General features: G+C 42.5%; 1 protein-coding gene across 1 annotated transcript in view; it reads left to right on the forward strand.

The window, feature by feature from the left end:
* The window catches only part of pknox2 (pbx/knotted 1 homeobox 2), a 93035-nt gene that overhangs the window by 4165 nt on the left and 69621 nt on the right, over window positions 1-19249 (forward strand). Inside the window, exon 2 of the mRNA XM_084564086.1 lies at window positions 15805-15889. The gene's annotated coding sequence lies outside the window, so the exon portion shown is untranslated. The remainder of the gene's footprint in view (window positions 1-15804; window positions 15890-19249) is intronic.

Genomic DNA, 19249 nt, shown 5'->3' on the forward strand with positions numbered 1-19249 from the left:
AGAGGAAATGAAAACCCAGCAGGGACACATTCCCTAAAATGAGTCGAAGTCATGGCATAGAATGGAAAAGTCCAATACGGCTTAGGTTTTTCGCCAGCAGGATGCACACACAGATACAGTGTTTACTGGCGGAGAAATCTACTTTAAAGATGCACCAGAAATAGGCTGGCTCCACTCGTACTAATGTATTCACTGTTTCTTGTATAAATTGCTTTTGATGTCATTATTTTTTCCGGTGAAAACAATTAAACCGTATTATTTTTAGACATCAGTGGTTATTATTCAAGGATCAAGCCCACAATCAAATTAGCAACGGCTTATTATATATTCTGCATTTGAAGACCTTTAACAAGACTACGAACCTCATTGTGCGTTGGGTTCTTATCTCTGGCGGAATGTAGATAATCCTAATAAATGAGTAGAGCTTCACACAGAGAAATATGAAGCCTGCCAGTAAATCCTGAATTTATTATATTTGAGAGTCCTGGTAACAGCTGAGCTGGGTGAGGTTCAAAATATTTGATTTGAATTCAACGGCAGATCATAGCCGAGAAAATCCCAGCAAGCACTGTGTGGCTGCATATTTGTGCTTCCCTCCGAAAATGAATAAATGCATCAGCCAAAATGTTGTTGCTGCTGTTGAGAATTTCCCACAGTGCAGTACTCTTAAAAAATTTAATATATTTTTTTCATGTTAATGGCAAATACTTTTCACCATGTTCATACAATAAAAACTGCGGCGGTGACTTTTTCTCGCAAACTACAAGTGTAATTTTGCAGTTTGACAATTTTAGCAAGATTCCTATCGCACTGCTACAGTTTTTTTTCTCTCTCTCTCTCTCTCTCTCTCTCTCACACTTAAACGCCAGTCTTTCTGTGCTGTAGGTACAGCACCAGCTGTTTTTCGGCACTGCAGTGCTCTGGCCGGCAGGAAAGCTGTTGTTTCTCCTCTGAGTTAGAGTAACTTTAATGACAAAGCTGAAGACAAACAGGCAAAGTTTTACAGCGAGGTACACACAATCCCCGAAGCCACCTCATATCCCTGTTTTTAACTACCTCCTGAACTGTTACATTAATTGCCGGGCCGAGCTGCAGAATGAGACACGAAGCAGCACGTGAGAAGGGTGCAGTCGAGATGAAAAATGTGCCTCTTTGAAATGGTGGTATATGGCCTTTTAAAACCACCGCACTTTGATTATTGGCAGGGCTGTCCATTGAAGTCCGCTGCACTTCGAATTGAAATGCACCAGTTGTGACCTCCAAGAGGCTGTTTACTGGAGCACGGTTCCATTTTCCACAATCCTCCCCGACGATATTATTCTAGTGCGTTGCTCTTTCTGCCACTCACATCTCATCTGAATGTTTCAGCCTATTGCACTCCAGGACACCATTGATCTGAAGGACAATATTTTCTCTCGGTCCATAGCTGCTCCTTTATTTTTGACATTAGACTTTAACAAAAGCGGCTGTCTCTTCAAATCCATTTGTATACCTCGCTGTTAATCTCTTTTTGCAGATGCCTGGTGAAACACTTGTTGGCGTGCAGGCTCTTAGGTGAAACAGCAGCTTGTCACCAGACTTTAGTGAACGGATTGAACAGTGGCAAGGACGGAATAATCTTCCTTAATGCTTTTTAGTGATCACTCTTATTAACTGCAAATGACTTCTTTTATGTAGTCTTGTCCCCTGCTATAAAAGTGTCATGATTTTATGACTTCAGTTGAAGTGCATTTCATTTTCCGTGGGGAGGCTACATCTGTTACTGTTTCTTAAGATGTTTCATTCTTAATATATTGAGGGAGGCCTGCAGTGCTTTAGCCTTGTGCTACTTTTCATTAAGCCTACTCACATCCTGTCTCAGTTCGGCTGGATTCACAGCTTCACGTCCAAAAGGTGTCTCTCAGATTCCCATTTTACAGTTTAACTCTTTAGCCAGTTGCTTTTAACTTGAAGCTATCTGCATTTTAAGTAATATTTTACAAGAAATGGGATAAAGTAATAAAATCACTCACTGTGAATATTTTGCTAAATTGCAACTGCAAATGTTTTATGCGGAAAATCCGGCCCACAAACCCACAAACCAGCCAAAGCATTCTGACCACCCACAGATGACGTGGATGAAGTCGATTATCTTGTCACGGCTGCACATGGAAAGGTTAGACAGAAAGTCATCCGTCAGCTCTCATAGTCAGCTAATACATGTGTGAGAAATGGGCAGGTGTGCCAAACCCGACAGACGGAATCTGGCAACTTGTTTGAAATAGGTCCGTAGTTAAAGACTCGTAAAAGACTTTTATGGTTATGCTTTGGAAGCAAAAGCCGTTTTTAAGGTAGGAAAAGAACTTGGTTACGCACTGAAAAAGTCAACAGTAACTTGAGATAGAAAGTGTTCAACATATTTCTTGAACCTTGACCCAAGACTTTGTTTGTTAAGCTCTATCACTCATAGAAACCAGTGTTATAATGCACTTTGTGTCGCTGCCATCCTCCAAAGCCACTTACAACTCTCTTGTGGTAAAATAAATAAAGTACATAAACACTCCCTGGTTCCCTGGAAAACTTTTTATCACAATTATGAACATGTAGTGGTGCAGTTGAAATGGCTGGAACGCCTTTATTTGCCAGGTTATGTATAATGTATTGATACACGGGCGCTGTGGGTATCTTGGAAGTTAACATTTTCGCCCGCAAACGTGTTTTTCCGCGACTTAACACTTGGAAAATACACATCTGTGAAAAAGTAATTTCTGCAGATTTATACAGTAGCGTGATTATTCCCGAACATCAGCTGTTCATATGAAACGCATGGCATGCGATGATTGCCGTCTTGGCCGTACGCATCGCCCTTGCTTTCTCCTCTCCTCACTTCATTACATTTGGAACATTACGACTTTGCTGAGAGTGTAAGGAAACACGAGCGCCGCTGACATTAACCTCCAGTTTAAAGCTACGGAGCGCGCACACACATCCCTGCGTTTTCTGCCTTCCTCCTCGTCTGAAATGCGAACGGGAGATCAACACCTACGTGAAGACGCGCCTTCCAAGAAAATGTTCCGCATTGTCCTGGTGTTTTAGTGTGAATTTAAAAAACCTGACAATCCTATTAGAAGCGATGTGGTATTGTTCGTGAGAGCTGCCTTCTGGACAATTCTGGGCTTTGTTAGCCGGTCTCACAGTATCATGTTTGGCCTGAAGCTTAGACTCTGCAAGTAATCATGAGTCACGTAAAGCGGTCCAAGGGAGTCTTGGACTGGGAAATGGGTGACACAGGTTTCCGGATGAGTGCAAGGATGACGTGTGCACTCCTGAGTCACTTTAATGTGGTTTTAGTTAGATGTCAGAGAGACAAAACACCTTCGGATAATGTCCTGACGCTGTCTAAAAAAAATCCATTTATGTGTCGTGTTATATAATCCCCGTTTGCTGTGTTTTTAGCAAACGCTGTAAGTCTATTTCTTTCCTCGCCTATAAGCCCTGTCAAACTTTGTTTCCTCGCTGCCGCATTCCATCACATAAAAGTTTAATTCAGAGGAAAATTCCAGCCAAAACAGTCACAGAAAAATTGAATTACTGCAGTGGCTCTGTTTCCTGTGATTTGCGGTGGCAGGCACATAATTTGTCAAAGAAAGCTGTGCTGTGTTAAGTGTGTTTGTATAGTGGCGCGGGCTAACCGCACGCCAGCTCTGATTTTAGAAGTGGTAATATTTAATGACTCTACAACACGCGTCTGATTTGCGAGCGCTCGACTCTGAGCACCACTCCTTCCTGTTACTGTCCTTTCTGATTTGCTGATGCCGACGAGACCCAAGGCATCGAGTCATGCTGCCTTTCAAGTCGTAATGTAAACATGTCAGATTTCTGGAGCGTGTGAAGAGGCTCGGGGAGCGAGCGCGCGGAATTATCATAACAGGCACGCCGCTATAAACGAATCCATGAAGAAAACAGTTTACCTTTATAGCTTTATTTCTAGTTTAGCCACTCAGTGAAAGGTTCCTTACAGCCTTAAATGGTTAGAACAACAAGACGTATCTTGGTATGCTTCATCCAAAAAATACTCCTTAAACATTATCAGGGCTTGCAGATATGGTTCCACATGTTAATTGCAGCCCTGAGAACTGAGTGGGGGGAGAGAGAGAAGAAAAAAAAAAAAGAAAGAGAAAAACAGACTGAACCCCCTTTTCCGAGGCGAGACTTCTTTCCACTACAAAGAATAATTACTTTTCCCAACTCCTGTGCCATAATTGGTTACTACTCTTTTATCTTATCTATGTGCGCATAATTATCACAGTCATCATATTAGATTATTTCATGCATAATAAATGAACTCAAACTGTGCGTGGGGTAATTAGCATGTTAGGATGTGCGCCACGATAAGAGGTTGTCTCTCTCAAAGATTGCATTGTTCAAGACATTCCTGAAAAGTGAGTAATGCGAAATGCATCGGGGTAGTTGAACGACACTGTAAAGTATCTATCAAGAAGGGGTTTCCCTTTTATTATATTTTGTTCTCTTTTTTATTGTAATTATGCCTCGGGGGTCCAGGGCAGACGGTAGTTTATATGCGGCAGGTATAACATGACACGGTAGGAAAATGGAGGCTACCGTGGAAGATAGAGTGGACAGCTGCCAAAGTCAAGTGGCACTATGGATCTTGTTCAATCCGGATGACAGATGTGCGGCACTTCAGTCAAGGTTTCAACGAGTAGGCAGCTCTTGATGGTGCACTGTTGACGTGAAAGACTTAATTTCCAGGCATTTATAGGTGCTTCCTAAACTTTGTAAAAGTCAGTTTTCATCTCTTAAATCCACAACAGCTCCGCATGAGAAACAGTTCTTATTGTGCTTTTTTTTTTTAGATCGCTGATTTCCTATAGTTTGCATAGTTCACTAATAAATTAAGGTCAGTCAAAGGCTGATTTGAAATACCGGGCTCTTATTGGCCAACAACAGCAGCTCTTCCAATCTGAATGAGGTGAACCCACCGCTGGATGCTTTTCCAGTTGAACGCTGCCCCGCTTGGAAGCAGTTCAACAGTTATTTATCGAGGGGAGCCAATCGGGAGCGAGTCCAGTGGCGATGCCTCGCCTGGAGTTAGCCTGAACTGCCTATAAAGACGGACATTTTTGAAAACGCAACGGCTTCAGATATTACGACTCCATTAAAGTCCAATTTTCACAGTGCCTTTATTAAACACCATTGACAGTTATGCATATAAATGGAGGCGAACCTTAACCGTGGTGTACGTTGGTCCTCTGGTGGGGGAACCAGCTGTGAGGCTAAATTTACAGTCTGCACGTGAAGTTAAAAGGCTTTAAAAGGGTTTTACATTTACCTTGAGGAAACATGTAGCGGACTTTAGTCAAAATGGTTGAACCAAAGCGATTTTAAAGCTTCTTAAATCATATATTTAACCTCTTACACAGTATGGATGTACAAACAATAATGCTGTTCCTGCAGTAGATTCTTTGAAAGTAGAAAGAGTTGATTGTTGATTGCTCGTGTTTTATGATATCTCTACTAAATAACAACTTCTTTTACGCTAAATGTTTCAGCTGCATCTTTTTGGCCCTGCACCATTTTTGGCAGCGGCACCTTTCACCAGCCTGCGTCTGTAAAACACAAACATAATGAGTTATTTTCAGCATTTAAAAAAGCTTCTTTTTCATTCAGTGACAGGAAAAAAATTTAGAAAATCATCCGATATCCAGGTTGTGATTATAGCCATTATTTCAAAAACAGATAACAATTAATATGTGATTTCTGCTGTTATCAATAAATGGCAGAGACACACATAATGAACACTAACACAGTTAATTACAAAGTTTTGTAGAAGGTTTGAGTATATATTTGTGTTTGTTGACTAAAAGATCAGCTAAAAGCCCCTTTGTATCTCCATGCCAAGCACACCCAGCATTACAGAGTACATTATACAGATACATCAATAATACCCACACTATTTCTAAATAAACATAACAGTAGGATCTGGAAGTTATTTAAACTCCATTCCACCCAATATGAAAGTTGGCAGTTTGCAGCAGACGTGACAAAGCACCTCCGTGGAATTCATAAGAAAGTTTAGAGCACTTTAATTATCACAGAATAAAAGAAATATTGGATAAAAGAGTGAAAAATGACATGCAGTCACGCACCCACGCACACCTCCCACTCCCTGTGTAACTTCATAAAGGTTCATCTCCAAAGAGTGATGATGGTTCTGTGCTAAAACTGAGTTATAAACAGCTGCCCGACTCGGCGGGCGGGTAAATACGGCAGCCCGGAGGCGGTGCAATGTCAAGACTGCTCCTATATGACGAGGCTCTCGTCTGGTAGAGGGGAGAGAGAGAGAGAGAGAGAGCTTTGCAGCTCCCCCCTCCCCTCGGCCGCTCTCCTTTGGTCAAGGTCTCGATACCCCCGTGGTATTTGTGCCCGTCTCTCTGCTGGCACTGCTCTGGCATTGCTGCAGTGTCAGTGCGGTGTAAATGGGAGTTTGAAACGCGATAGCGCTGATTGTGGGTTTAGATTTGTTTATTTAGCTTTAGAGAGAGAGAAAAAGAATTGCAGGGACGAGTTGGTCGGCGAAGCTTTGAAATAAAACCATCAGCCCTAAGTGCTCCGCGCTCAGTCTTAAAGCTTACTGTATGTTAAGTGATATCAGAGTCCGTGCTATCACGCTGTTATGATACGTGATTAGATCTCCAGATGCGACCTTTAACCCACCTAGTGGCCTTGTGGAGTGTGATGCTGAGCGTACGCAGCCTTCCCCCCTCTTGGCAATCAAGTGAATATCAAATGTCAAAATATTCCTTCAAAAGTTTTTTTATAATGTTGGTTTTCATTTCTTAAGAACAAAGTTGACCAGTCTTTAAATGTATACAAAGAGGCACGGGGGAGTTTCTCAGTGCTGTCAGTTGGACTGTGAAGGTGAGATGTACCACGACAGGAGATGAGGGACGGCTTGCACCTGCCTTCGCGACGCCCACTTCAAAACAGGCCTACTTATCTGCTGCGGGTGCGCGAGAGCGTGCTCGCTTGTGCTCGTAGGGGAGAAATTGATTGAGAATCCGGCGTCTGACTTTTCGCTGCTTTGAGTTTTTTTTTTTTTTTTCAACCAAAAGCCTGCGTGTTTGTGTGAATCTCTCCGTCTCAGAGAACAGGCACGCTGCCGTCCCTCTTCCTCCGCCCCCCCTGCCCCCCCGCGGTCAGTGGTATTTATAAACCGCCACAGACATTTAATACAGATGGCGGAGCACCTTGAATTTAAAGACACTATTTTCTCCCCTGGGAAATGGACAGAAAGTACTTTGTATTTAACTACCTGGATATGGAGCTGAGGGAGGCTGTGAAATAAGCGGTGCATTTCTAATGTGGGGAAATGCATTGCGGAGACCACAGAAAGCGCACGGCCATCAGTGTATTCTGCATGGCTCGGTCCGCGGGGACATAACGCATCATTATGAGGAGCAATGCACACTGAACAAATAACTAAAGCAGACGTTCAGCTTGTCGGGGAAAGAGTTAAATTTCTTCCTTTGGACTCTCACCAGGAGTGAAGAGGTAGCAAGAAAGAAAGAAAAAAAAAAAAACAAGGTTAGCTCACTTCAGACACACTGATGGGGAATTCCTCACTGCCTTGGCTGTATCTGCCAAGTCCATTGTGTTCCCGTCTTCCCTGCCTACCCCTAGCTGTTTCATGGCCAGACAATGAAAGAATGTTTAAATGCACTGCAAAAAAAAGAAAAAAAAAAAAAAAAGAAAAAAGAAATGTTACCTTTATATAAATAATGAGGCCACGGTGGGAATAATGTGCAGACACTGGTTGTTTAAATTCCTGTCACAAAGAGAATGCGACTAAGTGAAGCTTTCTTTGTGCTTCCAGAAAGAGGCGTCGTCCGTCTCCTTTAATGTACAAGTTGGAAGCAGTGTTTCCAGAAGGAGCCCTGGAAAGTTGTTTCGGAAATTCAGTTCCGGTATAAAACCTGAATTTTCACATAGACAGATTGCAGACATTTACATATCAATCATGTATTATATTATATTACAGTTTGTGTTAATAGCAAAGTGTAAAGTCACACTTTTTCTTTTTCTTTCCGTATTTATAAAGTTCAAGACACTGCAATGGGGAACTATTTATTCCATAGTGAAAATTTGAATCTGCCATGATTTCGTCATTGTATAGCGTAGTCGTGGCAACGTTTCACAGGCTCACACGCACGACACACAATCTAAATTGAGATCTTACAATTAATGCACTATTAGTTAATAATCTGTGCATTTATATATTGATACCTCCCTTCCGCTAAGCCCTGCGTTTGAACAGTTTCATCATGGAAGCCCAAATACAACAAGCTGATTAATTTCACTCACTTTCACTGATGAGTTAGGCAAAAAAACACACCACCTCTGTTAATGTAAGATGTAAAGTACATCAGCAAGGTGACTTAAAATGAGATAATCCTTTATTTATCCCACAGTGGCCAGTTTGTATGATGTATGAAAACATGAAACGCTCCAGAAAAGTATTCGTTTTCCAAGTAGAACTTGCACAGATTAATAGTATTTTAACAATAGCATGTTATCAAAATGTAATGTTAATAGTATCAGATTATTAAAATAACCTTAATGTTACTCGAAAGAGTAGCATCCTTGAAAACGAGGCAGAATGACTCGCCGAGACACACCTGAAACCCAGATCCTTGTCTTTGCCTGCGTGTAAGTGAAAGAGCATATGAGCGCAAGAGTTTCAGCAGAGCCTAGAGGGGTTTGAGGAGCATGGTTCTGATGATTGATGCTACGTGTAGAAGCTTACCTTACTTTTATTGCATTTGGGAAGTTGGGTAAAAAAAAATGCAATAACTGTACTGGACAGGGTGAAATATGCAATACTGGAAAGCATGCTTGAGTTTTAATATGGCCGAAAGGTGTCCATGCAGGCTTTGACAACGGCCGCGATATATATGATAAACTACATGCAGGGAAGGGCAGCACGCTCGTGTTAGTGAAAGTCTACAAGATCAGTCAAGAGGGCTCAGTAGCTAAAGAGCGTAAATTCTTCACAGTTTTATTTATCTGTCGTATTCCTCGTACAAATCACTGTGTGAGTGCATGTGAAGAGCAAACACAGCAATGAGAGGATGTGTGCCTTACTAAGATTACCTAGCATGGTGAAGCCAGGCTTAATTCCCATCAGAACATGATTCTGGTAACACTCCATTTGGATTTCAGTAAAAAAATAAAAATAAAAAAAATACCCCAGCATGCAGTTGGATAAACCTGTTGGAAACAAAATCAACCCCTCCATTGGCACCGCAATCAGTTGCCGATGGAGGGGTTCCAGACTAAGTTTTTGCTGCAAAAAAATTAGTGAGAAGGGAAGTTTTTAAAGAGTTTTTTATTTTTTTTTTACCTCATTACCTGGACGTATCAAAGAGAATTGGATACTGTGTTCTATGATGGCGCTTAATGAATTCCTATAAAGGCTGCTCACTGTCGCCATGTTTCTGTCAGCTTTCTCACAGGTCTACATTCTAATGCATTGATCAAGTTTATTCATGTGATGGAAATATCTATTCAACCAACAGTGGCATTTACTGATACATTTAGCTGCACAGTTGACTCATTGTTATAAAATTTTATTGACCAATATTTTCTTTTTTCTGAATTTCAAGCAAAGGGCATCTAGAATATGTTAGACTGAGGATTGTTTCAGTATATCCCGAGTAATTCAACATCACTTAACGCCTCCCAAACATGTCAGTACAAAACACTTTTATCTTCTTGCACCTTTACTCTCTTTTTGTCTGTGAATTATTTCCACATCATTAGCCTCCATTTGGTTAATCTCTTTTTATCCCCGTCTGTAGATTCTTTTTTTTTTCCCCCTTCTTCTTCTTCCCGATGCAGATTGATTCATTAACTGGAGGAATCCACTTGTGGCAAAGAGGACTGGAATTTTCTTTTTTTTTTTTTTTTTTTCAAAAGTCTTCACCCAAAGCCCAGACTGGAGGAAATGAGACTGGTCTCTTTTTGTTTGCTCAGTCCATCCTGACTCATCACGACGTGGGTATTTTTAGCTGTGGATTCCTGTTTGGCTTTCCCCGCGCCATTCAGAAGGGGCTATCATGTTCTGCGAGACAGGGAGGAATAATCAATGTCAAATATCAGCCAAGAGTCAATTAGTGGCAGACGCGCAGCGCTGGCGAATCTCGGGTCACGCAGGAAGTTGTTGAGAGGCTGGGTAATGTGCTCGCGATGTGCGCGTCAACTGAATGCGAGTGTTTGGGCTGTGTTTTGTCTGCCACAGCTGCCTCTATCGGCTGCGTGCTCGTTAAATGTTGGGCTTAAACCCGGGGTGACGCCGCGCCAGCTCCGGTTACGCCCGTGGGAATACCTGCTATTGTCATTGTGAGCCCTGAATACTTCTCAGGAATTAGCCTGAAATGGTTGAAGTTGGGCCGACCAGATAAAAGTGGCGAAAGCTAAGGAACAGTGAGCGGGAACACTGAGTACATCTCTGTAGTAATAAATGAGGCCACTTGTGATGCACAGCCTGACAGTCCATTGTCCTACACGCGTAAAGCTCTTGTGCGGCTGAGGTTGTTTCTCCGCGTCCCTGCACAATACTTGAAAAATCCCCCCCATAGAGTCTAATTCCTCACTGTAAAGGTGGCCAACTGACCTGATATCCTGTTTGTCAGGAGAACAGAAATATTTCTGATTGTTGCACATCCTGCCGGTCAGTGATCTGTGGCACATACAGCTGCCAGGCATGAAGACTTATTTAGCCTCTATTGTATGAGCTGGGAAACAATCGCACTCCGTAATCTTTAACGCCAGGGATTGGTTTTGAAGTGTGAGGTTGCTAGGTTGGTTTGTCAATATGCGTGGGAGATTCTCGCAAGTTTTCTGCGTGCAAGCCACTCGCATTATCATGCAAAATTAATTATTTGCCTCCCTTTTTTTTTTTTATGTCCCCCTGAATCTTAGTGCAATAAAAAAGACCTGCCTGTGTTTTATTGAAATTAAATTATGGCATAATGTCACTTTCGCTATTAGCACCGAGTGCCTGTGCATGCCAATTGATCCTGGTGTTGTCATAGCAACATGAACCACTAAACCTCTGCGCAGCTGTTGTTATGGAAGCCCTTGAACAGCTGGGGGACTGTAGCTGCAGAGGGATTGTGGGAAATGGCTCTTTTGGTCCTCCCTTCACACCTTGACCCCAAAACTCCCGCTAGCGAACACAGGATTTGGGAATCTTAAAGACGTCCATCTGGAGTTTTCCCTCTCTTCCCTGTGCACGGATTCCATACGAACCGAGAGAAAGTTTGAGCCGTAGGTTGTGAATATTCAATCAATCCCGTGTCTTCCCCACACCTGCTTTGCCACGAAAGCGAGGGGTGAAATTGAATGAATCAAATGAGGCTACGTTCTCTCCCAGGGTTTTTGCCTGGCGCGTTGAAGCGTATCCCATTATTGATATGAGCAAATGTTGTACACAGCGCGCCGATAAAACTATCATTTCGCAAGACGCACGACTTGTCCAGGGAGTCGCCGCCTGTGAGTCCAAGTCCTTCAGCCATAATAAAGCCTGAACCATAACCCAGGAGCTAAGATCTCACCTTCTCACTGTCTGATCTAATGGAGAATTCACTGACTAGGGATGTGCGCACCTCTTGTAACCCAATGAAATATATGCTTTTACATATGACTACAGAAACAAGTACACAGAAAGGCGCAGGAGAATGGAACATTTCATACTGGTATATTGTTAAAAGCAGTTAGTTTCATTATATTAAAGATTAGAATACGCAAAATCTGAAAGTGGTCGTGTCTAGATGACATATTTAAATGCCTCCCAAGAAATTGAATTTTCAAATAGGCCTGTATAAAATTCAAGAAATCTTCAACAGTTGCTGGAAGGAGTGAGTGTGTGACATTTTTCTCATGAAATACTGACATTAACATCTAAATTTCTGCCGTCGATTGACAACATAACTAATTGTTTAGCTACGAACGCTGGTTTTGGTTTTAACTGGCCTACAGTGAGGCGTTACTCCTCAACCTGCTGGGCCTCATTCTGGCAGTTCGAGCTGCAGGCTGCCACTCAGGGCTCGCGTTCGCTGTGTTTTCATTCATTCATTCCCTCGCAGCCTTTTCTTCCCATTGCAGCTGCAGCAGCGCCGCTGAACCTCTACGCCCAATGCGAGTCGGCCTGCCATTTTGAGTTTGTGTTAAAAGTCTGTTAAAACAAGACAGAGACGTTTGTTTGTTTGCATTTGTGCTCATGCGGCTTTGTAAAAGTAACCACATGTGGAATTAGGAATTCTTTTGTGCCAACTCTCAGCTTCATTAGCCGTCAGCTCGGAGGGAAAAAAAGAAAGGCCTCGGTGAACAAATCACTGGAATCACCCACTCGGTGACTGAGTGCATCCCTGCACGTTCACGCCGAACTGACTGAGAGCAGGGGTGTGTTTTATCTTCTTTTGTGTCGACTTGAATCATCGGCCTGCGGGGGGAATATCTCGGACCTAATCTAAGCCTCTTATATCACTTGCAAGTCCGTTCTGACTTGAGGGTTTCTGCATCACACTTGTTGAGTTTGGTTGGACCACGGCTGACTCCTTATCTTATCGCTGGTCCACTCACACTTCAAGGAAAGAAACTTTTCACCATCAGCAAAACAATATGTGAACATACTAATCTAAATCTTTCCATTTGCCATGTGATGCCTGGTTACACCTTCCACGTTAGCAGTACACCTTGATTTCAGACCGGATGTTGTAAAGCGTCTTGAGACAGTTTACATTGCTATTGACGCTATATAAATAAAATTGAATAGAACTGAAAATTAATTGATTAAAATTTTCACAAATACGGCTTCAAAGGTCATATAAAGACCTCATATAAGAGTACCATGTATGTACCAGTATGTGTAGCAGGGTGGCTGTCAGTCACTTCTACGTCTTCCCACTTGTTTCACTCAGAAGCAAGTATTCACGACAGTCTAGATCGGAGCTCTGTACCACATCTCCAACTCTAATTTGCCACTTCGCTTGCAAGTACGTAAAATGAGACGACCATTTCATCCCTACGTTTCCTTCACTTTTTATACTGCAGGAGGAAGGGGTGGCGTGTTGTCTATCTTCATGCGCAAGCCCATATGAAACTTTCAACGCGCCGTTTCAAGGATTTATGAATGCGTTTTTGTTCTCATCCTCTACAAAGAGAGCGAGGGATTTTCCATCTTTGCCGAAGTGAAAATGGAAACACAAAGCAAGTGACATATGTGTACCTGTGTGTACGCATGCGGAGGCTGCGGTGTGATTGATGCCGGCCTGATCCAGGAATGCTAATGTTTCCTCTGTGGCTTTTTTAGAGGAACGCAGTGATTAGACCTCCAGCCCCCTGGGTGGAGCCCCTCGTCGCTCCGGCTCCCGCTCTGATTTACTTTGACGTTGACAGGAAGGTCAGCTGGGTCCCCTAGGGGTCATGTGGAGAGAGAGAGAGAGAGCGAGAGAGGGATGGCGAATGTTTTGTGTGGCAGGCTTTAGTATACAGAGACGCTCCCTGAAGATCCCAGACAGGGGCCGGAGGGATGACCAAGGGAGGAAGGGCCCACTGAGCTTAGGGAGGGTTTCAGGAAGGATTACTGAGAAGCTAAAATGTTTTCTTTGTGGCTGAAAGAAACCTAAGAAATGCTCTCACCTAAATCTCCTCTGGTTTGAGAGGGATGTTTAGAAAGGAGTCAAGATTCTAGAGACTATTTTCATTTCCCAAGCCTTGCTCTTCACAATCATTGACATGCTATTGTCTTCAGAAGTTTGGAGCTGTTGATGTTTTATAGTACGTAGTAGTAGTAGTAAGAAAAGTAGCCTATTGGGGGTTCCACCAGGGCTATAACTGGGACTCTCACCAAGTTAATGCAACTCAGTGGTTAGTTTTTGCTAAAACCTTGATTTGTTCATGAAATAATGGCAAATGTCTGTCTTAAAAATACAATGGCATCAATTATTCTAATTATTTTTTCATATACTGTGAAGTGCTTGAATAACTGTTAGTAGTAAAATGCCACACACCACAGAACGATAACAGCTTTGTAATTTTTTAATAGAATTTAGTAATATTTTATTAAATTAACCACTCTATGTGTTATATCTTTTACACTCCTAACTGAGTTTCCTCAAAAGCTGCGTGACAGACAGAGTAATAGCTCAAGTATGTATTTATTTTACTTTCCCCCCTTTCCTATCTTTTTGAGGACTGATAACAGTCTAAAAAGAGAAATGTTTGGGCTGGTCTCGCTGAATCTCCACAGCTTTCACTCCAACCCCCATCCTATATCCACTCGGGGCCTCTGGTAGTACCACACACACAGTAGTCCCCACTGAGCTGCGCAGGACTGGATAAATACCATCTCTTCAGAGACTCTGTGTTAGCAGATTGCTGGAGGTAGGCGGCCCGCTGTGAGGCCCGACCACACTCCCACTGTTCTGGAGGAGCTTTAAGCGAAAGATCAGGTGTCCGGCCCTGAATGCTTGATTTAACTTAAATCTTTCGCATGTGCTGTGCTCTATGAGGCTCACACGCGGCCAGCCAGTCAATTGCTGCGTGGAATTTGAGTCGCATTCAAGTTTACTGACCTCCCCGTTTCTACCTATGTCATTTTTAAAGTCAGATGCGCTTCTGTTAGCGGAGTTATTGTTCATTATGAGGGAATGACAACCTCACAGTTTAATCCAACACTCAAATCTTAGACCTACATTTTCCACAGTATTAATCATAACAGTTAAGGTAATGGAGCGGCCATGGTTAACCGAAGTTGTCTGTTGGTTTGAAAGTGGAACAGACCAGCGATTAAGTCCAATGTTTTGTCTCGTCCTGACACAAAAAGGCTTTTGTTGTGTCAGTAACAGTTGTAGGTCTGTTCTGTTGGTGGTCCCTCTTATTAATAACAGTTTGTAACTGGCCTGTATGGTTATATGTGTAAATGTAATACATTCAGATAATATTAATTTCTGGTTTACACCCCCAAAGTGGATGTTGTTCCATATTTTATCTTTTATTTTTCCCATTTCTTCTCTTAAATTCATAGAAAAGACCAAAATCAGTGCTTCATATATCCTGCTATTAAGTATTGTGTCTAACTACGCTCTGATATATGCTATCCTATTATTATTCGCCATGGGGCTCTGTAATTGTCCTAAAAAACAGTAATACACTTCAGTGGCTCACACTGTTGCACTGGGTGACACGTTTAGTCATCACCATGAACAGACACACAATGTCTGGTGCGGGTGGTCGTGCTGTGGTGGTTACGGAAGCAGCTTTAAGGCCGTAAGGTCACATGTCAGTATACCCCAAACCGCTGCACGGGCTCCGCACCGAGCGTGCGCCGCTTTGTGAACAAATGGATGGGTTATATGCAGAGAAAGAATTTCCTCATTAGGGGTCAATAAAGGAAATATAAAAAAAATTTGAATAACACAAACACCGTCCTGCAGTCAGAAATACTCATAGGCCGCCAAACATGGGTAAATCTGCCACTGAAAAAGGTCCCGACCGAAACCTGTTATTGAGTAATCCTGAGTAATGCTTGATAAAAACCAATAGTGAGTATTGCTTTTAGGAAATGACTGAGCCTTTTCTGAACCAGTGGGCTTGGGGCTGAGAGCCAAAGACAGATAAGGGCAAACACTTTGTAAGAATTTCGTCTTTTCATTGAAACGGGTGTCAATAAGAAAAAACGATCTTCAACACTGTATCAAACTTTTTTTTTTGCTGAACTTGACCCTTTTCATCCCTCAGCTGGCCTACAGCGGACATTTGGATACTGGCCCACGGACGACACAACAAAACTGAAAGCTGCTACACTGCTGTGGGCAATCGAACTGTAAGTCGCCCTTTGCCTTGTTGTTTTGCATAAACCATACGATGCATCCAGGATGTGAAGCTGCATGCGGTTTTTAAGTGTGTTTCATGAACAGAACATGCATTTGACGTGACTCGCGGAATAGAAAAGTAGAAAAGCGCTCTAGAAATACGAGACCATTTGCCATTTCCAATTTGTTCGTTTTTGATAAGATCACAGTAACAACATACCTGGCAAAGCTAATCTCTTTCTACGGAGACCAACACCAGTGTAATAATTTACGAGCACACAATCAGATGTAATTCATTGTATAAACACAGCGTCATGCCAGAGTACACGGTTAATGATTGGCCTGCTGCAGTTCACTGGAATCAATGGGAACCAAATGATCATTTACGTCACTTGAAGCATTTTCTCAACATTTCTTAACCCTTTTGATGAGAACTTCAATCTTTTGCTCAGCTCTTACTGGAACTTCTATCTTTAGCTGTGCTTGTTTTCAATTATTGATGACTCACTCTTTGGCAAACTCCTTGGGACGATGAGGAAGACTCATTTGACGGATTTGGCTGTTATAATGTCATACTCATGAACAATATCCACAAGATAAGACCAGGTGACGTTAAAGGATCTGTAAAATGTCCCCAAATGATTTTTGGAGCTTGAGTTCTTCCTACAAATAGACTCTTTGCTTCTCAGTCACTGAGGCAGTGAGGTGGCAATGTAGTAGCCCACTTCAAGTTATCTGGCTTGACATGTAGACCTATCATAATAAAATGGGTCGTATTGAGATTGTACATGGTTCGCGGGTTATTTTTATAATTATTTATTTTAGTATTGGTTGAGGAAGGTGGGTGGACTCCACAGCCACACCACCAAATCCAATGTAGCTATGCTTTATATCTTTCAGTCTAAGAAAGGAAGAGATTCTCTTCTACATTCTGGTGCCACCAAACTTTTATACCTGGATAAATACATGAATCTTGGATGCTGTCTTCTCTTATTCTGTTATCTTACCGTTGGATACTGATACCAGCCACCATCTTGATGAGATCAGCGGCGTGTGGAAACACCAGGGGCAGCTATGGAAATAAGTCCAAGGCCCGTATCGTTCTGTCCCTGGCAGATCTGATATACGGATACTGGACTGCTCTCAGTAAAAACTAAACTGGAGCTTCAATAACAATGCCAAAATCAGCTCACATTGAATTAACTTTTTTCAATGCAGTCATTTCCGGGCACTAATAGCTGCAGCAGAAACGCTTTCACAGCTCTAACATTATTTCTCAGACAAGACAATTAAGCGTTCGTGTTGCTGTAGCTGCACCGATATGTAGACGGAGGTGATGACTTTAAGTAACCCGGCAGCTGAAAAAGCTGTCAGTACAAAATCTATGTTTAAAAGCCAGTGATAATTACATGACAATTAAGTAGCTGAAGGAACTCCAAGGACTATTTTCATTATATTATTACTGTTAGGATTTTAACAATTGTGATAGAGACAGGAAGCGTTAGCTCCTACCTAAGTTACTGTTTGCCAGAACTGTCTTGTTTGTGACTGAGACAATCATAATAGAAATTAGGTGTAAATTGCTATCTTGGAGCGATTGAATATTACCGCCTGTCCCTATGCTTCAGATTAAAATAACTCAAGGTCTTTTAAGTCCTCTGTTCCTCCATGTTTGCAACTGATTGCAAATAGTTTTGAAGATCAGGAAACAATAAGGCTGTCCATGCCAAACTGGAAGTGATTCATTCATTCATTCATCTTCTGTAACCACTTGTCCTGTGAAGGGTCACGGGGTCTGCTGGAGCCTATCCCAGCTGTCATCGGGCGAGAGGCGGGGTACACCCTGGACAGGTCGCCAGTCTATCGCAGGGCTAACACAGAGAGACAGACAACCATTCACACTCACACTCACACCTACGGACAATTTAGAATCACCAATTAACCTAATGAGCAAGTCTTTGGACAGTGGGAGGAAGCCGGAGTACCCGGAGAGAACCCACGCAGACACAGGGAGAACATGCAAACTCCACACAGAAAGGCCCATGGATTCGAACCCGGAACCTTCTTGCTGTGAGGCATCAGTGCTAACCACCATTCCACTGTGCCGTCCTCTCTACTGAAAGTTTCTTTTAAATTATTTAGTGGTGCTTGAATTAGAGTGGTAAGGCACACAACAACCCTTGAAACTACTGGTGTTTGTGCTTCCATGTAGCACAACTTTCATGTAAAATTAATGCTGGTGCTTTTAACCTGGAATCTGTGCAGGTCTACATTATATGAGTCTAATCACATCTAGGTCAGGTCACATTCTATTTCTCCAGTCCTGGGGTCCGGGACTTGCTGCTGGTAACGTTAGGGTTCGCATCAAACTCAACTCTATTGCGCGGTTTGTACTTCCGCATCAGTTTGACGCCGTAGCTACGTATATTGGTAGAAGGGTGTTTCCACTTTACTATTTCCGGCTGCTTCTTCATGGCTGCAATTTTCAAATTGATTGTTTTGGATCAATAGCGATGGAACACATCCAGGGAATGTTAACTGAGGTGGTTCGGAGATACAAACATTTGTTTGACTCGTCTTCGCCGAAATTTCGGTGAAAGTTTGAGTCGCCATTGTTGAAAGCGAAGCAGGAAATGGAAACAAAAATGAACCCGACTGGCAAAATCAGACACAGCAGCGACTAGTATTTAGGTGACGTTTTTACAGAGCAAGTCAGACTGACGAGCGTACAAGTATAAACGGCTCGCACCGGCGTAGGCTATGTACGTAGGTTACACCACCTATGTCCCGCAGATGCACAAACCGTGCTTTAGTCCTATCACTGCAGATGAAAACTCACGTCTTGTGTCGTACCATCGTCCTGCTGCTTGTGGTCACATCTTCATATTTAACCCCAGGTCAGGTCTGATGGTCCACAGCCGAGGCAGAGCTAGGATTTTGCTGCCCCTAAACAGTATTTGTTTTATGGTCCAAGAACTTGGCACAGGCACCAAAACACACTGCTCATAACCGAACGAACACACACAGATGGCCTGTCGAATGTATCTAGCGGCTGCAGCAACTGGATACGGGAAGGTGGCAGATGGAATGCCAATGGCTTGCGCTGGTCCTCAGGTTCATTTCAGATTTAGTCTTTTTTTTGTTGTTGTTGTTTTTTTTTACATATTTACTGGGTTACATAGGTTTTAGGTTAAGATTAGAGCTGTGGATTAATTATTCTTTCTCAAGCAAATGGTGGCAGTCGCACGGTTGAGGGACAGATTTTACATGCTCTTTTTTTTTTTTTTTTTTTTGACACAGCTCGGTATTAACTAGAAATAGAACCGTATGACCTGGGGTGGCACACTGTGGTGTGGCCATCGCAGCAAGAA

This window comes from Chelon labrosus, assembly GCF_963514085.1.
Source record: "Chelon labrosus genome assembly, chromosome: 17".
Taxonomy (NCBI): Eukaryota; Metazoa; Chordata; class Actinopteri; order Mugiliformes; family Mugilidae; genus Chelon; species Chelon labrosus.